At 33.7% G+C, this 10,119-nt stretch overlaps 1 long non-coding RNA gene across 1 annotated transcript; it reads left to right on the top strand.

The window, feature by feature from the left end:
* The first annotated feature begins 323 nt into the window (after positions 1-323).
* LOC125386511 lies at positions 324-10,119 on the top strand. The gene is made up of 2 exons (XR_007226742.1): positions 324-9,554; positions 9,844-10,119. It is a non-coding gene; the product is annotated as an uncharacterized LOC125386511 (long non-coding RNA).

The raw sequence follows: 10,119 nt of genomic DNA, 5'->3' as shown, positions 1-10,119 counted from the left end.
AAAAATAACTGTGTATAGTACTGATGATCGTACAAACTGTTGGAAAATTTTTTAAAACGAGTACCGTCATTGTTTGTCACTGTAGGACCTGCCCTCGTCGGATGTGCACCCGGTCGACTTACTACTACTACTACTACTACTACTACTACTACTACTACTACTACTACTGCTACTACTACTACTACTACTACTACTACTACTACTACTACTACTACTACTACTACTACTACTACTACTACTACTACTACTACTACTACTACTGCTACTACTACTACTACTACTACTACTATTACTACTACTATTACTACTATTTATTACTATTATTGCTCCTGTTACCGCTGTTATTATTATTATTATTATTATTATTATTATTATTATTATTATTATTATTATTATTAACACTTAACGCTAACATTTGTATTTGTATCACAGAGAATGCACGCGGATACACACATACACAAAGGAAGAACGCGTACACATACAAAGAAAACAAACACGTACGATCGATCGATCGCGAAAAGGTATAGTTGTCGTTGGATGATATGGTTGTCTCGATTTGAAATTTTACCTTCGAGTTTTGCGGACGAAAATACATATATCTCCGCGGTGGAACTATTAAAACGCGGTTGGTGAAATTGAAATAAAATTAAGTACGGTCGATATAATTTATAGTTGGTCTCTAATCGACAATAGTTAGCGTTCGGAGTTGTTTCAAGTTTAATATTAGGCCGCAGCTAGCCATTTTTGATTGGAGTAACATATCCGGAATAAGTATGGTTGAGAAAATGTACAACTATAGTTAATCATTAATTATAGTTACTCTAAATCGAGCGTGAAATATAGTTGAGCGCATATAATTCGATTTAAGTGACAAATTTTTTGAATAAGTGGTTTATTGAGAAGATACGTAACTATAGTTAACTATTAACTATCGTTAGACAGCCGTATCTCGGGTATGAATTATAGTTAAACATACATAATTGAATTTAGTGCGAAATTTTCTATCTGCAATAAGAAATTTAGGAAAATGTGCAACTATATTTAACTATTAACTATAGTTACTTGGAGCGTGAACTATAGTTGGGCGCGTGTAATTCGATTTAAAAGACAATTTTTTGGTATATGCGATTTATCGAAAAGACACGTAACTATAGTTAACTGTTAACCATAATTACGGTGCTCTAAATCGGGTGCAAAGTATAGTTGAGCGCATATAATTCGATTTAACAGGAAATTCTCTGCGTAGTCGCGTCATAATTTCATTAAATAAATCGAATCGCGTTATATAGATGCAAGTATAGTCGTTTCCTCGTAGTTCGAACATTTCCATCAACTATACTAATCGTTATTGTTCGTGTGTATGTGATATTTTTACCGTCGAGAGACGTTTGCGATCGGTTAACGTTTGATTTCGAACCGCGTAATCGATATTCGACGATGATTAACTATAGTTAAGAACTACTATACTAACGACTATATACCATCGATCATCGTGAGCCTTGAAAAAGTATAAAATATTTCGTCGTCGAGAACCGAAACGGATTTCACGACTATTGAAGCAAGTATATGCTGCCATTACCAACTATATTAGAAATTTTACGACAACTATACTAGCTTTTACAAAATCGAGCTACGAGCACATGCGTTTTTTCTTAGCTTGTAAATTCGTCTCTTGACTCGAATCTACGTTTTACTAGTCGTAAGAGAGAAAAGAAAGAAAACAAATTTTTAGTCCTCTCAACTATATAACTGTATCAACTCGAACTCGATCGATCGTGCTTCACACGATGTTCAAAGCTGCGTGCGCTTGTTCGATAAAAACATACGAAGAGCAAATCTCAAGCGCGTCTCGTATCTTCTACTAGCAACTATGTAACGATAATTACTATACATACTAATCGTAACGTAACGAAATTATTGTTAAACCGAGGATTCGGGGTGAGATGGTAAAAATTAAGTCGAGAGCAAGGATGGACACGTAGGATTTTGGCTATCCAATTTTTTTATCATTTTTTCTACTTTTCTTTTCATTTTTTTTTTTTTCACTTCTTATTTTCCTTTTTAAGTAGGTGTAAGCGCGTGCATCGAAACGAAACGCGAGAAAAAGGAAGCCATGGCCTGTTAGACACTCGACCGTGTCGGCCATATTGGATTGCGAGACTTTAACGAATTGGTGCTTTGGAATGTATTAGACTGAAAAAAATTATTGTTGTACGTTTTAGTAGAAAACGATAAAAGAAAAAACAAATCGCATACTAACGAAGAAAACGAGAAGAACAAACTTGACAGGAGTTCTTTTGCTCCGTATTCGATTAATAATTAGTGAAATATTATTTCTATTTGGAGCGTTTTATATATATACAATATATTATATATTCGCTAGGTTGCACACAGACAAATACAGACATGCTTACACACACACACATACACACATATACACAGACACATACACAGACACACATTTACACGGTATTTTGCGTACAGTGATGGGAATCAAATCGCCATTGTGATCGGACAGTTGTTTGTAAGAAAGCTAATTTAAGAAATTATCGATAACATCGATGATGTCGCTGATAAAGGCGCCATTTTAAAATGGCGGACATCTTCATATCGGTAAAAGAGGGATAAGAGTAAAAATTAAATTAAAATTAATGATCGAATTTGCAGGGGCACTCTGCGTAAACATTTGTGATTCTAGTAGGTTAGATTTGTTAAATTCGATTGTATTTCGAAATTCTTTTTAGAGGCGTATTCGCGTTGAAGGAAAATATTTCTCGCGGCGTTGTTCCTCATTTTCGACGCTCGAAGCGTTCCCGCGACATGTTCGAACGATTTGCGTGGAACAACTTTCGAATTTGCTTAGAGTCGACGGTTTCTTAATCTCGAAATTTTCGTGTTTTCGGCTGTAGGAATTTTTTTAATGGGACACCCGAGCCAAGAAAAGATTATGTACATAAAAAGAAAGAGGGATTTCGGTAGACGAGTGTCCTTGAAAATTGTTCGAGGTTAGGACCGCCGATTGGTGCAAAGCTTTTCCACGTCGTTGCAATTTTTTGGCGTTATTCGTGGAACGTGATAGCAATTACAAAATTATTAATTAACCTTCAACGGTCCACTGGTAAAATTTTAGTAGGCGAATTTTCGATTAGTCGAATTTTTATCGAGTTACGAATTTGTTCGTTTGTGATTAAAGAAAAGAGAGTTGTAAAAGAGGGAAAAATCATTTTCGAGGCGGATATGTTCGCGTTGCGATTCCCAACACTAACCTCACACGTGTGTATACAACATATAAACGCGCGCGCGCGAGCGCGCGAAATTAACAAAAATGGCAAGCGATACTTTGTATGTACAACAATTAGCAGTTCTGTTCGAACGGAACTGAGCGTGGACGAGTGTATGTATGCGTGTATGCGTGTGTAGAGAGTGGTTGAGATTGGACGATAGGAGAGAAAGGGACTCGGTGTGCACTCCGCCCAGAATGAACGGGAGGAAAAAGAAAAACAACGTGGAAGATGAAATATAATGGAAAAACTACTTCGTCGCGCAGGTGCAGGGAGATTTTTTGTGAATTGGCAATGCGGCGGTGCGGTTCGTCTTAATGCGCCCGTGTGCATTTAATAGAAGTTACATGACGTAGATATTTGATAGGCATGCGCGAACAACGTCCCAGTCTATCTGATTTCGCAAATTTGAAAATTTGGGAGAACGAGAAATCAGGGACTTAAAGATTTGAAAGAAATACGTGAAGATTAAATTCCCTAGATACATTATAGGTAACTAATGGAATTACAGAATAATTTGTATGCTATTGAAAATGTTTGAAATTGTGGGGAAATTTGTAACTTTCATATAATTGCAAAACGGAGAACCACAAATTAAAAAAATTGTAGAATTAAAAAATTCCAAGATCGCAAATTCCTAAAATTGTGAAGATGCAAAATTATGAAGTTACAACATTTCAAAAATTGCCAAGCAATTCTGTAATTTCGTAACATTGCTTTTAAAAATCCCGGGATTGATAACTGAAACTTACCTATAAAAGTAGTTGCAACTATATGGACTGTGGCGCCAGGAAGCCTCTTCGAATATCCGAAGAATGTAACGCCCAAAATTTCCAAAATACGAGAAAAAGAAACAAGGTTAAAAGATAGAAATTCTTCGATAGAAGAGTAATTTTCCAGGAACAATTCGGATATTCTTAACGAAGCTGGATTCCCCCATGTTCGCGCTTGTCTAGTAATTTACGCGTTCTCCGCAATGGACATGGTGGAGCCACATGTACATCAACAATATTATATTCTAACGATTACTAATTAAATAATGTACAATAATTTTAACGATTGCTAAATGATGATGAATAACGATGATAATGATGTCGATGAAGTCTTTAAGCATATAATACAGTGTTGCACGATGAAAATGATGGGAAAAAACATATGAAAGATAGCAAATGAAAAGAATGAGAGTGAATGAGAGTGAGAGGCGACGAGGAAACGCGAATCCTGAATGTATAGTTACAAAAATCGAGCGACAGATGTTAAAGACGAAACCGGACGGGAGGAGCTACGAGATAATGTATCTGTCTTTTAAAAATCGATGTGTATTTTTTGCGAGGAAACGAGGCGAGAAATATATTGGAGAAAGAACCGAAGACCGTTGTTGCCAGTTTGTGTTCCACGGGGCTGACTCCTTTTTCGAGTTAGTTGGTATCCCTGACGTTTAAATTTCTTAATAATTCGAAAAATTATCCGAAAAAACTAAAAAGATTTATGGAAATTTATTTTAGTTTTGTATAACTCTCTTAGCTTCTTTTTTTATTGAAGGTTTACAAGTATCGTGCAATTTTAACTTTATTTTTGGGTATTCTCCGAAACTACTATAGGATTACAAAATTACTGAAATTATCTTTTTGCGAAGAAATTATTTGATTTTGCTATTTGATTTCTAGGAAACCAAAAGGAAATTTGTTACTGTTTTATTTGAGATAAGTTATTTTAAAGGAATGAAATAAATGCCACGAGATCAACTCAAATAAACTTCCATCTTTTGAGCAATAGTTAATATCGAAAGTGCCCCCTAAGCAATGATTCGAGAAAGAATGGCTGAGAACCACTGGCAACGCGCGGTTGCCAAGTTGCGCCGCGCGAACAACGCTGTTATCAAGTAAGTGCGATAATTCTGTCGGTTCCCTTAAAAAATAAACAACAATCATATAACAGAGAAATATAAAAGTATTAAATCGCGAAATTAGAAGAGGAAATTACTCAAGGTTCATTGCAATTTACAAAATACCAAAAGGTTTAAGTAAAGAAAGTAAAAAAAAACACCTTCCGAAAATAACTTTGGAATCATTCGGATATAAACCGGTGTGAATAACAACTCTGTCATAGTGGTATTCTATCACAATTCAATCGTCAGAATTTTTGCACTTGCCCAAGATTTAAGAATAGAAAGAATCCAGAATTTTATGAAGAAAACTCTGAAGATCTCAGAAGATCTCCGTTTTATTCTGAACTCGAAGTGTCCCAAAACGAACGACTAAATGGAAAACAGCTTTTATTCAAAAAGGTATGTAGCTAGCTACGTACAAAATATATACAAAAATTACGAGTCAATGTTTTTGGGACGTTCTCGAATTCTATATAGTAGGAATTAAAAACGTGCAATTACGTCACGTTATACGTGTAAGAACAAACTTTTCTTGCGATGTTTAATGAAAAACACGCAAGTTCGATCTTCGAGTGGTACAAAGTTCGAGTGCACCGATTTTTTGAGAAAATGGCAAATTTTGTTTAAGGTTTGCTTGTTTCACAAATTTCATTTATTATATGCAATACTGTGAGAGTCATAACGAACGAGAAGAATGTCCCTCTTTATTTCTGATTTTGAGGGAAATCTGCCATCTTTTCTGAAACGTTAATTTTTTCAACTTGGATTTCAAAAATACACAATCTCCAAATCCAATAGAACACAAATCTTAAATTTCTTTAAGAAACAAATCTCGAGAGATTTTAAAGAAACTTCGATAAAAGGAGTTCAAGTTTTAAAAAGATGGAACTTTAAAAGGAAGCCTTTCGTCAGTTTTGACCAAGCATACAATAATTTTACAAAATCGTCCCGGAAGAGCGATTTCAAAACGAACGTGCCCCACATCCAGTACAACAATAGAGAACAGAGATAAGGAAAGAGGGCGCCGCATGATTTCCACGTTGAATTCTAACCTAAAAAACTGCACCAACAACAAAGTCTATTGAATCGTTAAAGTATATTTATTTTTCCTGGAAAAAGAAAGATCCAAGAAACGTTCAAAGTTTATTTTAATAACAGAGAGAAGGAGCGCTAGAGAAAAGAAGACGAAGCTATTTATTTTTCTTACACAGTATTGCAAAGCCTTTTCATGGGGGAAAGAGAAGCGATGGGGGGAGCGTTACATATGGCGGACGACGAGGGGCAACAATTTTATAATCGATGATTTCTCAGACGATTGGCGATACGAAGTGGCGAATGGCGATAGAAATGCGTTTATTATGTAAGAATAAGAAGGCAGGAATAAACATAAACGTAGAATGCGTGGTGTGCGAGTGAGAAGGAGAGAGACAGAGAAAATCACAGAAGCCATAGAGTTCAAAGAGAGTGCATTGTGTACATATAAAAGAAGCAGGGACGAAGAATCGCGAGACGAGCCGTGAAATACAGAGGGTAACCGAACGACACCTTTGTAAATTAGCTTTGTACATTGTATCCCCACCTCCCTTGTTTCTTTGTTTCATTGTTGCTGCATAAACCATGGAGGATGTCTGCTCACGTTGAATCCCTTATACAGGGTGATGCAAAAATCTTTATACGTAGGAAACATTTTTCTGACAGTGAAAATTATAAAGAAGAGAATGTTCGATATACAAATCAATACAAATAGAAAAATTATAATAGTAATATCGTGCGTGTGCAGACCTTTGCGTCACATTGTATACTTCGTATTTAACTCACATTCGTCCCTCATTTTCCTAAAATAATATTTTCAATTAATTTATTGGTGTCAACTTGAGTTCAGATAAATAGTTACAAATTGGAAAATTCTATTACTGTAACAATGGAATTTTTGAAAATTTAGACCGTGTTAATTTGACAGAAATAATAGAAATGCCCCGATAGTGAAAAGATGAGTAATTATAAGCTGTAAAATTCCTTGATCAGAAATGAAAGGAACAAAGCTTTCGTAAATTGACACAAGGGACGAATGGATGTTAACAATTTCCATTTAAGCAAAAAACTCGCAGGCAGAGGTATAAGTAAACATGAATATCCTTTTTAACAGAAAGAAAACAAAAAAGAAATAGTTCACCTAATTTTAAAGTCTTAATAAAAATTATTTCTCCATTAGTTTCTTTAGAGGTTAGATTCTATTGAGACGCCATGTTTGCTCGCCATCTTAATTTTCTCATATTACTCACATCCGTAGCGTTTAAAGATATATTAAATATGGACAGAAAAAAGATACGAGAAGTAGACGAAGAACTAAAATTGCTGGCAATTTCAAGGATTTTATCAATCGTAAATATATTTTATTACTTGTACATTTCCGTGAAATGACAAATCGAAATATGAATACGAAACAGGACGACGGATTTACTTTGGTACTTATTTCGCGAAAGATAAAAAATAAAAGTATCGTCTATTGTCGACGGTTTCCATCTCGTGACTCTGTTATGTATATAAATATACATATTGCATATATACATACATACGTACGTACATACATGTATATAAACATATATATTTTTCTGGGGTAAAGAGGGAGAAAGAGAAAAAAAGAAAATGGGGAAAAAAGAATAATAACTGCAAAGACGTATCCGACCTCGTGGACGCAATAAAAAAATTTCACTATAAATCGATTATGCATGGGCATCAGGGTGTAGATTAATAGGAGAAAGCGAGAGAGAAAAATGTAAAGAGATGACTATTTTTTTGAGAAAAACATTATAATAGAGAAAAACGAGAGCTTCAACGGGAAGCAAATTGGGAATTTCAATTTTATTCTTTAGTTTCTAATGTTTATTTAACAAGATATTCTGCCTGTGAGTTGAAATCAAATTCGAGAAAGCCTGAAAGAAAAACAATTTTTCATGAATTATATATGTTCCCTGATTGAACAATGAATTGTTTTGCACTAATTATACGTATACTCATAATTGCAAGATATAGAACTATATATGATTCGTGAAGTTGATAATGGCGCGAAATTTGAATGCTAATTTCAATAAAACTTTAGATTTCAATGAAGATATTGAAATAAACTTGACAAATATTAAAAGAGACACGAAATTTTCGCTAAAACAACGTGTGAGATAAATTACAGCGCCAAAGTTAAATTTCTTTCATCAGAAAATGTATTTTCTTCCTCAATATATCAGAACGAAAAAGTCTTTCTTGAATTAAATAATAATGATGGTTTGAAAATGAATGTAAAGGAGGGAAAACGTGTACATATCTCCTCCAGGTATAATCGTTATACGAAAAATAAAGAAAATAAAGAAATCACCCGTTGCATGTACATAGACCGGAAGACCGCAGGTAGCCATATTGTTATTCGCGATTAATTGGATGACTTGATCGAGTCGACTGATGTTCTTTCTCTTCTTTACTTTCTCTCACTGAACACACACTGGGCGTCCAAATAATTCCGAAAATATTAAAAAATTGGAAAATATTCTTTCGCATTTTGTATATTAATTTATTTCTCTTCCGAATAATTCTTAATTTTAAATATATTATATATACATATATTCGAATGAAATTCGAAAATTATATATATATATATAGATATAATATATTTCCTCGTGTAAAATATATAATTTAGAAATTGTATTTTCATTGTTATTAATTCATTATTTTAATCGGTACCGATACACTATTACAAATACCGATATTTTCTTTTTCTTGTTGTATCTAGCAAGCAACAGTGTGCTAGGAATAATTTCTCTCCCTTTCCTTTTTATTAATTAAATTATATTATATGTACAGATCTCTAATTTGGATTAAAGAATTCTTGTAAATTAAGAGAAGTAGTAAATGATAGAAAAACGACTCTACGGTGAGCGTCGCTGTGAGTCTGACCGGAAGTGAGAGAAAGAGAAAGAGGGAGAGCCCTCTGTCTGTTGTATATTATTTTTATTTCCACCTTTTTTACATGAAACAAAGCGAGATCGGTATTGACCGTGCTATGTATGGATGATATGTTCCAATATAGAATAAATCTTTCAACAAATACTCGGTTATTATTAAATTCCTCTCATTTTGTGAATTTTAGTAACAGAGACAATATGTATAGGAATCATAGTCAATTAATAAATTTCATTGTTTGACTAAAATGCGGAATTTACTAGTTTTCAGTATTATATCTGACCTGCAGTAATTAGAACGAGAAATTTGAAGAGGAGTGGTGGGGATGATCGAGAATGATCGAGAAACTTCGCACGCTATCAATTTCATCGAAGTCTTCGCCATAGATGGATGACTTTGGAAGAAGTTTCTGGATATTTCCCAGATATTAAATGGTGAGTAAATTATTTACATATTTTATTCATCATATTATTATCTAATTTTTCTTCTATTTCATTACAGATATGTAGCTCTATGTTATTTTGGCCGTGGTAGAAATGATTCATTTTTATTATCACATTAGTAGCTTGTTTTCACCATTATTTTGAAGACGACACAGTTAGATATTATCGCTCAATTTATATTTGTATTATATATAATAATACTCTACATACAGATTTAATTTAACTTGATTTTGTAGGTTATATTATTAATCGATTTTTTTGTTCATATTCTCTTTTACAGAAATGCACAGAGCAGTTCCATTGGAAACAACATCGAATTTTCATCGATCCTAACACGTGTAAACTAAAAAATTGCAAATATGCGAAATTTCAATGAATTATTTAAGTTACATTGATTGTTAATTCATTAGTTATTTAAGGGTACTTTGTACACTGCGGTACAATTAAGCATATTCTATGTTACTGAAGCTTCAAATATAGAAAGCTGTACATTCATCGTGTAAATTGTATGTATATTGATAAAATGATTTCAGTAAATCAGCAATAAATTGAAAAA

The sequence above is a fragment of the Bombus terrestris genome, chromosome 16, assembly GCF_910591885.1.
Source record: "Bombus terrestris chromosome 16, iyBomTerr1.2, whole genome shotgun sequence".
Lineage (NCBI taxonomy): Eukaryota > Metazoa > Arthropoda > Insecta > Hymenoptera > Apidae > Bombus > Bombus terrestris.
This window is presented reverse-complemented; position numbering and strand designations above follow the sequence as displayed.